This window comes from Leucopleurus acutus (genome assembly GCF_964270905.1).
Source record: "Leucopleurus acutus genome assembly, chromosome: 5".
In the NCBI taxonomy this organism is placed as follows: Eukaryota; Metazoa; Chordata; class Mammalia; order Artiodactyla; family Delphinidae; genus Leucopleurus; species Leucopleurus acutus.
In genome coordinates this window covers 60,884,860-60,903,937 of record NC_139147.1, presented here as the reverse complement: position 1 = coordinate 60,903,937, position 19,078 = coordinate 60,884,860, and the positions used below count along the sequence as shown (strand labels likewise).

The 19,078-nt window shown below is 38.3% G+C and overlaps 1 protein-coding gene across 21 annotated transcripts in view; it reads left to right on the top strand.

Moving 5' to 3' along the window:
* ZBTB20 (zinc finger and BTB domain containing 20) overlaps positions 1 to 19,078 on the top strand; it is a 799,009-nt gene that overhangs the window by 607,506 nt on the left and 172,425 nt on the right. The window contains exon 1 of one of the 21 annotated variants that reach the window (XM_082839969.1): positions 13,398 to 14,001. The exons of the other annotated variants lie outside the window; for them this stretch is intronic. The gene's annotated coding sequence lies outside the window, so the exon portion shown is untranslated. Of the gene's footprint in view, positions 1 to 13,397; positions 14,002 to 19,078 lie in introns of those variants that run through there. 21 annotated transcript variants of the gene reach the window in all.

Sequence of the window (19,078 nt, the reverse complement as noted above, 5' to 3'; positions counted from 1 at the left end):
CATTGACCTCCTTGCTTTCCTCACCTACCGTACATGATTTCACCTCGGGGCCTTTGCACTTGCTTTTCTCACCGCCTGCAGTGCTTTCCGCAGATAAGTCTTGTTTGCTCACTGTCTTCCGGTCTTTGCTCAATTTTCACTTCTAAGTAAGGCCTTTCATAACAACCATATTTAAAATTGTGCCCCCTTCCTTTGCTTCATTTTTCTTCATAGCAATTATTCCCTTCAGATAAATATTTTATTTACATATTTATTTCCCCTTGTCATAGACTATAAGCCCCATGATTGCAGGGTTTTGTATCTTGGTGGGGTTTTTTTTGGTCTGTTTTGCATTCTAAGAAATCCCCAGTGTCTAGAATAGTGCCTGGTATATAAAGGGTGTTCAGGAAATACTTGCTGGATGAATTGAAGAAAAAAATGAGTGCTTCTTTCTCTGAGTTTACAGATGTTTTTATTAGATGCAAAACTTAAAATTGTATCATTGGCCCGTGATTCTCCATGGCAAAATTTTCGTTCTTCAAAATTAATTTTGAAAGTAAGAGCACTTTGTGCAGGTTTATCCAGAATATTAGATAGGCCACTATTTCTGTTTAGTACCCAAAGCAGCAACATCTAAAGCATTTTTTTTTTCATTTGGTAAATGCTTACCACGGAATATGGCTGTGCTAGACACAGGTAATGACATGTGCAAAGGCTCAGAAATGTAAGAGAACATAGTACAATGAACTGTTACCATATTACAAGTGACAGGTAATGGAGGCCTAAGCTAATGTGGTGCAGTGGGAGCAAGAGACCTAGAAATGTGAGAAACATCATCAAGTAAAAGGTCACCAGAGTCAAGAAACCTGATTGATGGAGAAAACAAAATGCTGTCTACCTTTATAAGGCTATAAAGTGGAAAGTGATTATAAAAGAACTGGATAAGAGTGGAACTTGAACACAGAGGACATGAGTTGTAAAATTCCCTTTGTAGGATGTTGACTTAGAACCCATCATCATCATAGTCACTATAAGAATATTTGGTGTGTTCATTGGGACCCTAAAGAATCATTCTGGAAGGTGCTCCCAGATCAGATCCTAACTCTCATTCTTCCCAGAATAGTTGAGGACCCAACTATTGAAATAGTTTGAGGTCCCAAATTTTCTGCCTAGTAACCTCACCCTTCCTGAAAGCATTTTTTCTTATTTTATAAAAAAAATTATTAGATTATTAAATAGAATAGTATATGTGTATATAGATAGGTACACACATGCACACACATAATAGTTTAAAACCCAATTAACTGTTAATATTGCTTTCTATGCACAAAAGCCTCCATTGGTTATTAAAAGAAATTACATTAGAATTACAAATCTGGTGATTATTTGAGGGGTGATGATTTCCAGGTATGGGCTTGGGCATATGGGTGAATATTGATGCTATTTGCTCACATAGAGAACATAGGAAGGAGAGAAACTATAAAGGAGAAGATAATTGAGCTTGGACATGTTGTGATATCCAGTTGGAATTGTCAAGTAGGTCATTTGATATAGAGGGCTAGAGGTCAGAATTAATGGCTTAAGATGTAGATTTGAGAACTAATGGCTTGAGATGTAAATTTCAGAGATTATTAATATATTGATGATAATTTAAATTTGGAAACAGGGATTTCCAGTGGGCAATGGATATATTAGGCTGAAGTATGTGTAATAAAACATTACCAGACATAGACCTAGAGGTCAAGGACCTGGACATAATCATTTATCTGACATTTCCTTAGACTGGTTTTCTCCTAAATTCATTCCCACTCGTCCCCTACACCAACCCCCATCCTATCTCCAGCCTTCCTTTCTATTTAAAAACATCTACAATTCAACACTTGGACCCTTTACGTTTCAGACATGCCTTGATCTCTGTAAAAACACTATATACCTCAAAACTGTATGCAGAGAATTAGTATGTACATGAGAACACACTGTCAGTGCACTTTAAGCTCTCATTATTTTATGAAACTATGGAATGAGCCTATTTGCATTGTGAACAGTGTCCCCTAATTTATGTATTTGCTAAGAGTTTTTGTCAGATTTCCTGTGACCAGCGTGTATTCATCTGCTATAATGTCAAACCATTGGGAGGTTTAAGGAGACCCTTGTTAAAAAATGAGAGGGGACTCATCTTTATTCTCTTCCTTTCCACTTTCGGGGCATGAAACATAGGCACTCAGAACTTAAGTTACTCCTTGCCAGCCAGCCTCTCTGTAAGTCAGCCATCCTCAGGAATGTAACTTTCAATTTTATTTTTCTCTTAGATTTCTTTTTTTTTTCCTTGCCTTGAATCACTTAAAAATGTTTTCTTGCGATACCACTTTTGTCACCTCTAGACCTTGGTAGGTTCATTTATTTACTTTTTTTGTTTTAGAATATTTTATATCAGTTCTTTCTCCTCATACTTGAAATTTTTCTGATGGAGGCAGCCTTTGGGGCAAAGATTCTGTTGGTCTTATATTAGTAGCTGTAATCTCTGGTCCCGAGTTTCTAGAATCTGTGATGGTCAGGGACTTCTCTTTGCTGTGCCTCTTTATTGGCAGTCTCACTTTCTTTCTCTTGTCTTCTCTTTCTCCCTCCAAAAAGCTTCTGCAAAATGTATCTTCCCCACCAATCATAATGTTACACTCTTAGTGTATGCGGTCTCTATGGTAACTGGGACACATGCCACCACACCAAGATTCCTGGAGCAACCATCATTGGCAGGAAATCAGTGCATGTACTCCTCTGGCACCATGGAAGTTTCCCCACTGAAACTGGAATCAGATACTACTATTTTAATACACAGGGCAAGGAAAGGAGCAGAGGAAATGCTATAGACCCAGTCTCTCTACAGGCACATTGTAGGGTTTGGGGGGATTCTTGAAGTTGATCTTATTTATTATAAAGCTAGACTGGTGTGCACACCCTGATCAGACATGGAGAAACTGGTTGAATTAGGGGAGGACATTCTTTTTCTTACAGACACATGACTAGACTCTAAACAAGCTAATTTTATTTAAATTAGGCTATATTCTCAGGTAAGCTCAGGGAAATTACCAATACACTGTAAAAATTATTCCCCACCATTGTAGAGACAGACTTTTTCAAGTGGTTTCTCCAGCAACCACATATTGACCCAGTGGGGTCAAAAGTCCCAGGGTGGGCAGTTCATGAAGGGAATGAGGATGAAACAAGTTTTCATCCATCTTGTTGCTTGCTCTAGGACTGAACTTCTCCCAAATATATGGAGGACCATACTCCCAAGTACAGCCCACTAGTAAAAAGGGCCTAAGGCAGGGTTTTACAGCCTTGGCCCTGTTGAGATTTGGGGAAAGATACATTTTTGTTATGCAGAGCTATCCTGTGCATTGTAGAATATTTAGCAGCATCTCTGGCCTCTACCCATTAGATACCAGTAGCAATTTCTCCAGTCTTGACACTTAAAAATGTCTCTAGACATTGCCAGATGTCCCCTTTGGGAGCAAACATTGCCCGAGGACCACTGGCTTAAAGCAAGATGCAGCTTGGGTAAGGAAAGAGAGCTGGAGAATTCCTTCAAAGGCCCAGAATATTCATTCAGGTAGCCATTCAGCAGGTATTTACTGAGTCCTTACTATCTTGCAGGCACTCTTCTGTGTATTAAAGATATAGCTACGAATAGACAAAGGCCTGATCTCATGGCATTTCCCTTGTAAGGGAGGTATGCCATGTGTTCCTGACCAGCTGGGTCCCTTTCCCTCCATACAGCTTAACAGCAAATGCTTCAAGCCAACTGAGGGCCAAGAAAAGAAAAACACAAGTTCATATTGAAGACTCTTTTTCAGTTTAGGAACCTCAAAAATGGCTATGATTTAAAAATGAAACTTGGCAAGTGATTAGTTCATATGTTTTAGTTTATAATGTGTTTTAATCATTTTTGGGTGTTTTCAAAACAAATGGTGAGATTAGGGGTATTTTTCCCTTCTATTTTTGGCCTCTTTCCTCTGGAGAGTCCTTCTCTTGTGTTTAGTTTTGGTGTTCTTCGTGTATTTGAAGAATACTTTTAAGTATTTGAAATGTGTGCACGTGGATGAAAGGAAATGAGGAAGGAGAAACATAAGACTTTGTGATCCCTGCTCAAACAAAGACCCATACCCCAGCCCCAAAGCCAGTACTGAGGTACCACTTCCTCAGGGAAGCTTCTCACGAACCTCTCGCGGCCAAGTCCCCTAACCCAGGAGTTCTTCTAGCTCTCTTCACACAGCCTCATCACAATCGTAATTAAGAAATGGACTGTGAGATTAGCCATTCAGGTGTTTCCCTTTAGAATGTAAACTCCATGGGGGTCAGTACCATGCCTGCTCTGCCCACAGTTCTGCTATCTTCAGCACAGGGGCTGACACACTGGAGGTGCTTAAGAAATATGTGTTGAATGACATTGACTGACTGAGAAAGCCAGCTTTGGGGATGTCCTGCTCAAACGGTTTTAGCCTGTGTACTGCCTGTGGATTACCCTACCTCCACTCTTGGACTTTATCATGTTGATCTTTATTTTGTAGACTCTGAAGTAATGTGTAAACTCCTAAAACTATTATTAAATCAGAAAGTCTAAAGAACCGCCTAAGGTCATTAACCTTAGGGATATTTCAGGCTTATATGTAGGTTGCAGGAATGTAAGGGAAATAACAGGGCATGGTATTGAGGAATATTTTTAAGTATTAGTACTGCCCTGGGCATTGTTCAAGAGTTAGAGGGTTTACAGAATAAATGCTTGTGATTGTCAATGTGGGGCACAGAGTAAAATTACATAATTTTTTCACTTGTTTTCATGTTTGATGTCTGTTCCCCCCATTAGAATTTAAGTTCCATGACAGTGGAGAACTTGTCCTATCTATAACTTTATCCTTGGTGCCTAGAATGTTATTTGACCCATAGTAGATATTCCATAAATATTTGATCAATGAATAAATGACAGGCATTCAATCAATCCTATGTTGATTTATAGATTAACTGCTTATTAGTATTCAAAAAATACAGTAACATGATGAAGTTCTTATTCATTCATTCAACAAATATTGTTTGAGCTTTTCATATATACCGTGCATCCTCGTATCATAGAGCAGTGTCTAGCGCATAGTAGGTATCAATTAAGGACTTGATGAGTGGATGAGCTACTTAGTATTCCAGCATACTCAAAGATGTTTATTTATTAAATGTGTTAGTTTACTAGGGCTGCCATAACAAAGTGCCACAAAACTGGATGGCTTAAATAACAGAAATTATTGTCTCACAGTTCTAGATGCTAAATACCGAAGATCAAAGCGTCAGCAGGATTGGTTCCTTACAAGGGCTCTGAAGAAGAATCTGTTCCATGCTTCTCTCCTACCTTCTGATGATTCACTGGCAATCTTGGGTGTTCCTCAGCTTATAGAAGCATCACCCTGATCTCTGCCTTCATTTTCACATGGCATTCTCCTCATGTGCTTGTCTGTGTCCAAACTTCCCCTTTTAAAAGGATACCAGTCATATTGGATTAGCAGCCCACCCTACTCCAGGATTGCCTCATCTTTATTAATCATATCTTCAATGGCCCTATTCTCAAATACAGTCACATTCTGTGGTACTAGGGGCTAGGACTTCAACATATGAATTTGAGGAGGACACGATTCAACCCATAACACTAAAACAGCAGAGATCTTCAGGTAGTAATATTTTTAAAGTTACTTTCTATTTTGAAAACATCAACTTCTCAAAATAGCATCTAGTTTTATAATTCTATATGGAACTCGATGTGGTGATATTAATAACGTTTACTATATTACACAAAAACGTGTGTGTTTATAGAGAGGAAACATGAAGAAAGTCCCAGAGGCATGAATGTACAGAGTACATTTTGTTAAATGAGGTATGACCAGACAATGGGTTACATGGGGAAAACTGCTAGAGATTTTGAAGAGATTTTATATGAATTCAAGGCATTCAGATTTTATTTTGTAGACATCAAGGAACCAACACAGAAGTCAAAACCTATTGAACTGTAGAAGCGTACTAAAAGGATGAATTTTATTGTATGTAAATTATTCATCAATGTACCTGACTTTAAAAAGAAAGAAAGAAAACGAGAAGGTTGAAGAATAGACCTTAGGAACTAGCAATTCAGAGGTTTTTGGAGACCTTGGCAGTTTAATTGGAAACACAGGTAGAGAAACCAGATTTTATTGTGCTGAGGAATAAATTGGAGTTTAGGAAGCTCGAAAGTGGTTCAAAGGAGGGAGAGATTGGGTCCACAGAAGATGGTTTGTTGTTTGTTAGTTTGTTATGGTTGTTATTGTTTGTTTGACATGTGGGCAACTGAAGCATGTTGGCATGCAGTAGGAAAATGGAAAATACAGAAGAAAGGAGTAACTGATATAGTAAGATCCTGGAGGAGATTATTAGTGCCAGAGAAAAAAGTCTCTCAGATGTTAGGGATGGGTTCTGACAGAGGTAACATGGTGATGGGACTGCCATTTGATCATTTCTGTCTTCTCTGTGAAAAAAGAGGCAAGGTTAATACAGTAGCTGAGAATAAAGAGTAGGAGGTAAGTTACAAGGAGTTAATTACAATGATAAATGGCAACTGGGGATTAAAAAAGGAAACTGACTAGGGAAAGATATAAGAATTGTAAAGTAGTTCCAGAACCCCAGCTCAAGTTGGAAACCAGGACTCTGGAAGGGCACCAGGCTGTACAGGTTTTCAATTTTTCCTCAGCATTGCTCAGCAGCCTGGGAGCTAAGGCAAACATACTTGAATGGGTTCTTCTGGCCTCAAGAACTAGCGAGCTACAATTGAGAGCCATAGATGGGGAAACTAATGGTGGATGTCTTTAAAGTTAACCATGAGGGCCCAGACTGGTAGAGAAGAAATTGGAGATTAATAGCCTAGGAGAAAAGAGAAAAAAAAAAAAAGAAAATCAAAAAGTCATGGTAAGAAGGCATTTATTTTCTGGAGCCATGTATATTCCAAGAAGGAAGTCTGCCCCTACCACACATACTGTTTGCCACTGGTCACAGAGAAATCACAGAAAGTAGACTGAACACTTTGGAGGACATAGACTGGACTCAGAAACATAGCCTGGAGGTCAGAGTTTCATTCCCAACTTTACCAATAATTTAAGACTGCCATCATTACCACCATTATCACAGAAGGCTAATCCTTAGGAAAAGAATATACCTGTGTACGTAAAAGTGGAAGAAAGAGGAACCTTCCATGGGACAATGGTAAAAATTGACAAGAGGCAAATATTTTTCTTTCTTGCCTCAGATTCCAAAAGCATACTGATGTTTCCCTCAAAGCATGCTCTTTTATCTCTCTTATTTTAAGATTCTCTGTTTATTTGGTTACAGAATCTCCAGAGCTGGCACCCTTCTTTTGGCACTCACTCCCCCTTTCTGGGTTTCCTCTTTCTTCTTGCTTCCTCCTGTCTTTGGCCATTGAATGTTGTCATATGTCCCAGCATCTTCCCCCACCCAGTGACCAAATAAAGTATTTCCATAAGCTTTGTATTAGAATTTTTTTCAAGACGACAAGGCCTAAAATGGTGACGCTTGGTTTCAGGATACATTTAGGTACCTCACAGATGACACGGTGCAGCTAACCCTTCATTGTCAGATGAACCTGAGTGTCTCTCTAGAATTCATAAGGCACCTCTGCTCCTGTGGGCCCCGTCTCCATATGTCAGGGTGGCAGAGAAGCCACCCATGTTACCCACTGTGAGGTGCCACGCTCTGGTTATCCTTTTTTTGCTTGACAACACACAGGGTTTAGTAGTTCCCCAAACCCAATCAGAATTCCCAAGCTTCTTCTCTTGGTATTGTCATATATAAGTCCAAAAAATAATTTGGGGGAATTTCAATAGACGACTCTAAATTCCCTTTCTCCTTACAAATATGAATCCTTATACAATTCCATTTTCCCCTGTTTTTTTTTTTCCTGCTCATGATTCTCTTATAGCTCTTTCCAGTGATGCTAAAAGCCGGCTGGTCTGGAGATTAATATGACCAGACATACCATGAATTTTTTAAATCTCAAAATTCCCAGTTTCTAGTTCTTGGTCAATCAAATATAGGTTGTATTTTCTTGTGTATATATAAATGTACAGTATATCATCCTGTCTTCTCTAATTTTTTTTTTTTTTTGGTCTCACTATTCCCTAAAATTTTTCCTAAATGCTTCTTTGTTAGAGGCAGAGGAAAACCTGAAGAAAGGAGAGAGACGAAGTATGAAGTGATGGAAAGCGAAAGCATACTAGGGGAGAAGGGAAGCCAATGAGGAGATGGAAATAAATAGTGATTTCCCTTTTCCCTGGTTTCCTCAGAGCACTTGTATGTTTGGTTTTGATATTCCTGTCACCTAATGCCCCAGATGACCTCTCCCTAGCAATGTGCTCTACAAAAAGAATTTATTTCACTGCCAGTGAATATCTCCTATCTACCCAACAATCCAAAATCTCCTGCCCTAGCAGCTTAACATCCTCTCCAGCCTTCCAAGCCTCTTGCCAGCTGACTCCAGGGACTTGGACCCAGGGCCATTAGTTCCACTTTCGCCTGGCCCATGCTGGCATGGAGAGTGTTAATGGCTGATGTAAGTCTGAAGAGAACTTAGGGAATAATTTGGTTTTACTTTATTAACAGCCAAAATATAAACAGGTAAACTACATGTTGAATTCATTAATTCTTCCTCCACTGTTTAAAAAGATGAGAATTGCATTTTTAAAAAAGGGATTGATTGGTGTCATGTACATATTCATTCACTCCTGTTTATACAAGATAATAAGAATATTAACATGGAGGCAGAGCAGTGGCACTTATAATTCTATCACTACCGTTTATGTAAGAAGAAAATATCTGAAAAGAAACAGGGAGAGAACATTTGCTGCTCTGTACATACATTAAATTCTTGTATTTTTGTTTATAAGGCATTTGAGGGAGAAAAAGTTTAACAAGTTGAGGGGGAGTTAATGTTCTTTATACCATGTTCACTGCAATTGACCTAAGATACCTAAGTTTAGAAAAGACAGAAATATAATGGAGGGGGTACCTCCTTACAAGGAGCAGAGGGACCAGAGACATGTGCTCCATTAAATCCTTCCTGAGATTGAGCTTATTTAAGATTAGGATTCTCTGCTGGGTGCTGAAATGTTCTACCCCAGAGAGTAGTGAGTGTTGCGTCTGGGAGACCATTGGCTCATAATTTGCCTGTAACTCAAGACATACTTCTCAGAAAATGAAAAGAAAAGAAAAAAATGCTGTTTTAAATAAGATTGTAAGGGCCCATTTCAAACAAATAGTTCTGGGAAGATATTTATGATATTTTCTTGACTGTTTGAAAAAGGAAAGGTAGTTGGTGGTGGGGTAAGGGTTTCTTATCTAAGTTGACATTAACTGAGTTGATAATATAGGCCACAAAGGGTCAGATTATTGATGAGGGCTTAATGGGTGTCACAGGGCAATTGAAAAGAGTGAATAAGGAGCAAGAAGTGTTATAGGTAGGTGGTTATATTTATGATAACCTACCTAAGCGGGCTAGTAACCTGTTAGTGATAATGGAGACATAAAAACTCTCTAAAGTGTACATTAGAGTAGAGGTCCTTGAGAGCAGGAATGGAGTCCAATTAGCAGAGTAATTAATAGTAGACTCTGAAAAAACTTCTGTTAAATTAATGAATAAATGCATGCCGCCATCTGGACAATGCTTTGCATGTTCTCCCTTATCTAACCAATTCTCAAGGAAAGTTCATACACTTTCTTAGTCTCAGTTACAAACACAGGTGTCTCTCCAATGAGAGAGTTGAATTTTCACAAGGGCATAGAGTCACTGATTGTTTTTAATTTATTCATTTCAATTCACATTCACATTCCTGTTCTTGTTCCACTTAGGTAGCCATATTCTATTGCAGCTGGACCAATTGTGCATGCAAGTGATGAGAAATGAGATTAGAGAGGTAGTGAGGGATTGGGGCTCGCAGACTATGGTAAGTCCTTTAGAAGCCCTTATCATCAGTGATGGGCAGGAGTCTTTGAAACCATAACAACAATCCTACTATAGGATGACCAGATGAGGCAGTTCCAGCCAAAGGCCGGAGGCACAGATGTAAGAGCTTGATTTGGGCTATAAATCAAATATAAAATTTCCAACCAGTGTAAATAAAAGCACTGTCTCTTTTGGACCCTCTTTTTTGCCTATTGAACCAGTTTTACCAACCTAACACTTTCAGTTGGCAGCCACACCTATAAGATGCTTAGGGGGAAGTAGTGGATGTGTTTTAGAACTTTCATAAGGCCTTCAGTTCAAAAGCATAGGATTTAAGACACTTCAAACATGAATTTTAAATGTGATAGGTTTTCCCTTGTACTTACTGACTACTGTGCTAAGAATTACAGAACTCCTGGGCATCAAATAGTGTGTGCATAAATCACTCTGCAAAAGAAAGAGAGGTTGAAAGTTCACACAAGACGTGCATGTTCTATGGCCAAGTCCTACCAAAATGAGCCAATTTGCCACACTTACTTTTGAGAATGAGAGGGGTCTGATAGTTTGCCTAAAATGGGACATTCAGGAGAGGTCATTTTCTTGTCCATTTATGTATAAATCGTTAACATTTTGAAGCTGTATTCTAGTATAACTGAGGGAAATAGCTCAGAATTTTTCTTATCACATACCAGAAATGACAGACTTAAAATCTGATGGCTCTTTTGATAGCTTCTGAAAGAACTAGAACTTGTCTGGCTCCATTTGTCTGGCCAAGATGTATTTCTATGATTTATCCGTGGAGTTTTTAGCAGAACCTTACACTTACTGTCTAAATTAATGATATTCCCTTCTTTTGCCATAACAAAAATCACGCTACACTATATACATTATGTTAAAGATTTTTTATTTTAGCATGTGGACATATTCTGTAAAAGCTTTTTCAGTTTCATCATGTTGACAAGCTGATTCCATTAAATCACCCACCATCATCATGTTCACTTTTTTCTTTTCTTTTTTGAAAAGTTAGAAAACAGCGATCATCTTAGAGTTTTCAAGACATTCACTTTGGCAAAAATAAATCTGGAAAAACATGAGCCTATTCCTTGAAATGGAAAAAGGATGTGTCGTTCTTCTCATTGACCCTTCTCTTGAAGCTTTTAAAGATGAGGAAGGAGGCTGTGGGTCTCTTTAACTTTCTTCCAGTAAAATGAGATTTTTAAAAATTTTCTGGATATAGCTCAAACTTCTCTACCTCAGTATTTACTATGTATTATTTGTTATTTAAAATAGAAACTTCAGTAAGTTGGATGAATAGCATGAAAGGGTTTCATTCAAGCATTTTTGAGCATTTCTGCACTGCTGATAAAATGTTATTTGGTAATGTTTTAGGGCCACACTTCTGTTTTGAATTAGAGCAGATATGTCCCAGCTCTCCCACCACGAGGCTTTCCTCACTGAGAAGAAAAAAAAATCATCTGATCATGCTACTGCTGGGTCATTTAAAACATTGAGTAGGTGTGTGAGATGAGGGGAAAAAAAAAAAAAAAGCTCAGTATGGGGTTAATTTGCTCTGTAGAGTTGTGGATGGATCACTTCCTCAGGACCAACTCACACAGAGGAACCACACATGTACAGACTTCTAAAAATAAAAGCAAGCCATGAACCTTCAGACTCCATGGCACAAATGGATTGCCTTTGGAGGTGAGAAATACTCACTCTCTTTTGTCAGGGATGAGTGGGCCTCACTTGAGATACCTGGGCAGGCCACTGTCTGGTCCTGAAAATGAACCTGCGGCTTGAGGAGAGCTCTGGCAAATTGGGCACTTTCTGAAATTTACCTCTGCTGACTCTTTACATTCATGTCTTGCTCAGTTTCTTTTAATGTGCCTTATTTTCTAGGTCTCATCTTGGAAACAACATAATTTCTTCCTGAAAATATAGGTGAATTCTTCCTATTTTCATAATTGTGTTTCCCAGGCTGCCACGGGTTCCCTGCCTGCTGAGATCAGCTCAGCCAGGGTTTGGCCTGAAGGATTCCTCTAGGTTGTTTACAATCTAATCCTTTCATGAAGTAGAAGGTGAAAGAGCAGACAGGAAACACCCTCAATTCCTAGATCATTAATAGGTGAATATAAGAATTCAGGTATTTATAAGTAAATTTCACCCACAGGGTTGTCTGAGGCAGAAAGATTACTGTGAAAAGTCTCCTTGAGCACATGCTCCGAAGAGCCAGGAACCAATGGAGATTTACCAGGGGGAAATCACTAACAAAGAACATGTTTGTAAAGTTTCAGAGGAAACCATTTATGTTTCTGCCTAAATTACTCTGACGTCAGTAGGAACACTTCACAGAGTGTATAGACAGAAAGTCCCACGATGTTTATAACTTCCAAAAGGAAATATATATATACACACACATATATATGGTATACACATGCATATGTATGTATCTTTATTTGCAGTTAAACTATAGGCAATATTGCTTCTTGATATGGGGAATCAGGTGACGCCCTTGGAAAGTAAAGCTGAACAATCTGTACAGTCCAGAGCAGAATCCACCTCCACCACCATCACCACACACACAGACACATCATCACCAAATACCTCCTTCATTACCTTGGAAAAACCTGAATTTGGATCTTGCAGAGACAGATAAGAAAATGACAGTTCCCCTAAGAAGAAGTATTAAACGCAGTTAAATTACTAACTTTTCAGATAACTGAGAGCAGGTTGGGGTTGAGGAGGATGGAGAGCTGACTGAGTGTGTCCCCAAAGAGGCAGTCCAGGTCACATTTGTTTCTTTTTCTTCAACTGCCTGATGATAGGAATGTGGATGTAGAAATAGGAAGGGGTGAAGGGAGGGAGCCAGGAGTAAGTTTTATGAATTCTAACAACAACATTATCAGCTTATTGTACCACAGGCTTTCAAAATTCCAGTTGCTGGTTAGCTTGACACCCTTGTTGTTCAGTTCATTCATTTTTTTTTTAAACATCTTTATCGGAGTAAAATTGCTTTACAGTGTTGTGTTAGTTTCTGCTGTATAACAAAGTGAATCAGCTGTATGTATACATATATCCCCATATCCCCTCCCTCTTGCATCTCCCTCCCTGCCACCCTCCCTATCCCACCCCTCTAGGTGGTCACAGAGCACCAAGCTGATCTCCCTGTGCTATGTGGCTGCTTCCCACTAGCTAGCTATTTTACATTTGGGAGTGTATATATGTCATTGCTACTCTCTCACTTCATCCCAGCTTACCCTTCCCCCTCCCCATGTCCTCAATTCATTCTTGACATTCGAAACAGCATAAGCAATGGCTACATGTACCAACCATTATCCTAGTTAGGTGGTCAAAGTCAGTTTAATGCTGGCTTTATTTTCTGTACTGATATTGAACAAAATGTTTCTCTTGAAAGGTCTTAGACCTCTATCCTCCCAGCTCCTGATCACAGCAATAACCAACCTCCAGAAGTCATTAGTGAAGACTAGAATAATATCCTATAAAAAGTCATCTATGAAGAAATTGGCATAGTGTATCTCTGATTTGTGTCCTTATGAAAATAATGGTTTGCAAAATAAAACATTTCTCTGTCTCAATCTCTTTTTTTAACCAGATCTTTACAAGTTACATGGGGACTGATTTTTTTTCCTAACAAAGGTTGAATAACACTCAAAGGCTTTAGTAGCCAAAGTCCATCTTTAGAAATAGCTTTCTTCTATAATGTACTGCCAATTTCTTATGTGTGTGTATTTTGACCTTCCTGATGCCTCTGCTATGGGCTGCCTGTTGATTGGTACATGTTACTGCTTTGCTTATAAGAGTTGGGCAATAGTTCAGTGATCCAGTCCAAATCTGGGCCATAGATAGAAAGGGCTCATCTTCTATTTAAGAAATGTGGCAAACTGCTTTAAATGAATTTGGTTCAGACAAGGTCATTGGAACTGTTCATCTAATCCTGTGTGCTGTATGTAATGGACACTTCTGCTGAGCTCCAAAGCTGCAAGGTAAATAGATAAGAAAGCCAGTAACTTGCCGCCCCCGTTAGAGCTTTCCCTGAGTCTGTCATCAGATTTACATTCTTAGTCATATAGAGCCCCTTTTGGCCATTTAAAAGTATTTGTTCACTGGTTCTCCTGATGTCTTTAAAGATAGACATCAGAGAATGTCCTGGGAATAATAACAATGAATTCTTACATTATTTTCTGGTCTTTTTTCTAACTTAAAAAAAAATTGGATATTGAATTTAAATGCATATTCATAACAGGTTTATGAAATATTCAGCTAAATTTCTTGGACGTGAAAGAATTAATTGTTAGAATGTTTTACTGTAGCTAATCATTATGTTAAAACCATAGTAGATTCAAGTATATTTTTGCTCAATTCTATTTGAGTAATTAATATACACTTGGCAAATTGAATCAATACATAAGCACTATATACACTGTTTTGAATTTAGTAACTTACAGACTTTCTGTGTTGCCTTATCCTCTTCTAACCATAAAATGCATTTTACTCAACTGTGTTGTGATTCTGTACAATTTTGGGAGTCAGCATGTTATAGGATTTTGTAGTCATATAGAGCAAAACAAGACTAGAGAAGTATTGAATTCACCCTCCTGACTGGAGGCAGAACTGTATTTATTCCATCCGAAATAGATGAGGATCTTTCCTACTTTTAAATAACCGTGAAGATAGAAATTCCATAACAGCTCTTAGCAATCTATTTGATTATTTACCACTTGTACATTTAAGATGTTCATCGTTAAGTCTTAACTTAAATTCTTCACTGGACAGTTTAATATCATTTCACCCTAGGACAAAAATACCTATCATTATTCTCTTTATAACAACTCCTCTTATAGTCAGAAAACTATGAAGATACACCTCAGCACTTTCTTTCTTAAGCGAAATTATTCCAGTTTTTTAAACATTTACTTTTATCTCTATAGCTCTTTCTGTACAAGAGTGGCAAAGGGGACTATTTTAAAAAGTTCTGTCATACATGATGCCCCTGAGTAAGGCACTGCATATTTTAATTTCACTGTGCCGATGTGGAAATAGCCACAGCTTTTTCATTATATGCTGATGGACAGAGCATTTGTGTTCATTTAACCTTGAGGTTGAAACTTGTTCCCAAAAAAGTAGCTGACTCATAGCATTGGCTAGACCCAGGAATAAAGAGCATCAGTTTTCTTAATCTTAAAGGCTCATTTTGCCCCCCACTCTAAAATACACTAAAATTAACTTTTCCTTGCCCTCTCTCTGGTGCTATTTGTTTACTGATTTAACAACTTTTTTCTATCATCTTTGTCTCCTAAAATAGATGGACAGCATTTATTCAACAAACATTGGAGTGTCATGCTGTGTTTAGGACACTGTTCTAGGCTTGGGAGATTCTAGTGTGAACTGTTAGCAAAGGCTCAGGGACAGAGGTGTCCTGAGCATGTTCAGGGAGAGCAAATAGCCTGTTACAGTACGTAAGGAAGCAGTGGTGGAGAAAAAACAAGAGAGGTGGATTGGGGCCAGATCGTGAAAGATCTTGGATTGCTCTTAAGCAAATAGTTGGTGGTGACAAGGACAAAAGTAACATTTTCCAATCTGTATTATGGAAAGCTTTTGTCAAGTCTTTAAAACACAGACTGTGCCCACATTGTGCTCTTGGTTTAGTATCTAACAGACCATCGGGTGAAAGTACCTGCTTAATTTTTATCTTTTGATACAAATTTTGTGTTATAATTTTTCCCTTTGTATTAAAAAAAATTCAAGGGAACCATTTGAGTAAAGACAGCCTTCTGTTCACACTGATCTGGATGTTTCTTCCTCCTGCTGTGCCCATATTTATTCCAAAGCCCTCTGTACCACTAACATGTTACTTTCTGTGTTTATATACCAAGGAGTCTTGGGATGAGTTTGTCCTATAATAGGCACAACTTTTTTTGTACCAAATGGCATTAATAGTAAGCTATGAGCAGCATTATGACCAAGTGTTTCTACCTGATTGGACCACATGATAACAATACCAGACCTTTTCAGCATCCCCTAAAAGATATTAATGTACTATAATAAAAGGTCTTGTACACCAATCCATTTGGAACATGTAAAGCTATAACTTTAGGAGTTTGAAAGGAAGGAAAGTTGTTCGGAATAAGATTGTAGAGAGCTCCTGAATGTCATCCTGCCATCGAATTAAGTCTGTTTTAGGAGCTGTAAGAAATCATCCTAAATATGTTAAACAAATTCAGTTCCTGATACTACCTCCCACCCTACCCTGCCACCCCTCCCAGCCTTACTGCTTTTACTTCATTCTTATTTCTCAGGCTTTATACCTGTAAGAATCAGGAAGACTCAAGAGGATTTGTATGGGATGGGGTAGAGTGTCAAGTTGTATCTCAGCAATGTCTCAGGCTCAGAAACAATCCTATATCTAATTGCTGAACTTCAGTTTTTGAATTCTCTCTTTTTATTGATCATGATTTCATCATCTTGGTTTTTGAAGACAGACGTCATTCTGTGTTATCATAGCATATTAAGGAAAGGTAAGGCATCATTGTGATTTCCCTACTGTTCTTCTCAAGATGGTCTTGGAAAGCAGACCCCAAGATATAAATGGCCATTTATGGCATTTATAGTCAGTCTCCTTAAGACTGACCAAAGGAATGAAGACACTTCAAGAAACTTGCAGGAGACTCCAAAGTACCTAAAGGGAAATTGAGCATGTTTTGTATGCACATCTGAATAAGCCTTCCATCTGACCTTAACTTATAAATCTTTTGCCAGGTAGAAAATAGAGAATTAAAAACCTCCAAATTCAGGGTGCATGAAATGTCATTATATCTAGCATAAAATTCCTTGAATCTGTCAGATAAAGGAAATCATGTATCCAGAGTGAAGATGGAATATCAATTGACAGGAACCTATGAAACTGGCACATATTCTGAGACATATGAATCTAAAAACCCAATAGGGCCTCATCCTTTGAAAACACTGGAAGCCAGAAAGGTATTAGGAAAATCAGTAAGGTAAAAATCTTCATCCTACTATTTGGAATGACTCCCACATAAGAATTAATTAACACAATACTTCTAGAATATTAAAAGGATGTTAAAATGTTATCTCTACTCATAGAAAACAAAGATATAAACCCACCTAACTGCTAGAGAAAGTAGTTGAAAAAAAAAATTAGATGGATTAAAGGCATGTCTAAGAGGTCTTTTCTATCCTGTTGTCACATCATTTACCCTCTTCAGATAGAAGGATAAGTGTTGAACTTCAGTTCATCTGAATTCCTCAGCTCTGTCATCAATGCTGTGACACATTCTAATTTTCTGATTCATTTGTGATGAATAAGCTCTCCCTTTTCTATTCACAATGCTGAAAGTAACCAGTTGTTGTGAGTGAGTTATGATTACTTATTTTCCATTTTTTTATTGCACTATTATTTTCCCTTAGCAAAGCTTCTCTCACTCTTTATCAGCCAGTGTGAATCCCACGTGCGGAAAAGCCCTTGGACAGTACCATTGCCTAGGCTTGGAGTTAGTCAAGAGGAACGAGAGACTGACAGCCCAGACTCCTTTTTTAACCCAGCCAGGTACCTCAGCTGTCAAGTGTCTCAGCTTCTGCACCAAACAATGGGTACAATAGTAGCTTTCCCTTACCACCCTGAAATATCTAGACTGCAAATCAAGCCCAAACTGTCTCCTTCCAAAGGAGACACTTAAACTAGCCTACAAAATTCTTAATGAAGCCAGACTTCAAGGGCAAACATAAAGTGGGAAACACCTAGAGGTACTGGAACTTAAGGGTTATAAATATGCAGACCTCAGAATGGTACAGACTTATTCAGATCCCAGCGGCTGTCTGATTTAGGGTAAGTTTCCTAATTTCTCAAATCTCCCTTTTTCCTCTGGTAAAGTGGAAGTAATAGTATTTACTCTTGTAGTCAGGATTAAATGATATACTGTTAATGCTGCTTTTCAAACTCTTCCAGGGAGGTGATCATCAAGCTAAGGTGAGCATCCAATATTCAAGGTGCCTGGACATCACCTGAAACAGTCTGCTGCAAATGAGGCTTTTCAGTGAGGTCTCAGGTTTCACCCTAAAAAATACGTGCACATTTTGCATTCTACCCCTCAATTTATCCTTGTTTGTTTCACTAAACTGGAAGTTCCATGAGGACGAGAACAGGATCTGTTCTTTTTTTCTATAACGTCCAAGAAATAGTTATTGGGTAAATGAGTACATATACAAATGAGAGTTTAAATTACTTGGTCACAAAGACAACTGACCCTCTAAAGAGACAGCCGTGTCTTTATTATTTATTTTGTGGCTTTGCACACTCTTGTCACACTGCTCCACCTCCCTGGGTATACCCATATTCAAATTTAAGAAACATTTACTTAAGATGCCTGGAACCACAGAAAGTACGCAATGAATAGTAACTCATTATCATTTCTCTGCTCACTATTCCTCTACCTCATTGTTCCTAAGGCTCTATAGACTTTTTAAAAAAGAAGTTATAAGGGACTAGGAAAGTCAGAGTCTGGAAGTCCTGTAAAGGAGTCTGTGTGTCTCTAGTGACACATACTCACCCATGCAGAGATCCATTTTCTATACATTTCATTTACTCCTGGCTTTAACTCTATAGCAACTTGTTAAAACATCCTAGAGGTGATGAGTAGGTGGACTGAAAGAGCATTTTCTCCCCTCTCCCCTTAGACCAAGGGTTACTAACCTGGAATTCTTGGAAGACCTTCATGGAGTTTGGGAGATGCTTGAAACTTGGTGTTTTTGAAGAATTTCTGGGAAGAGAAATTCTCATAGGGATCTGTATCACCTCAAATGTTGGGAACCATTGCCGTAGAACATAAATGGAAATCAGAATGGACTAATCTTTAAGTTACAGTTAATAATACTTTCAGTTCCTTGGAGATTGATACTATATAATAATTTCTACTCAGAAATCACAAAACTGAAACAAGACTTCACTACAAATCACCCCTTCTCCCCCTCTCTACTCTTGCCTCCCCTACCAGGTTTTAAGGTCTTGATTCATTTTGGGCTTTATAGTTCTATATTCTTGGC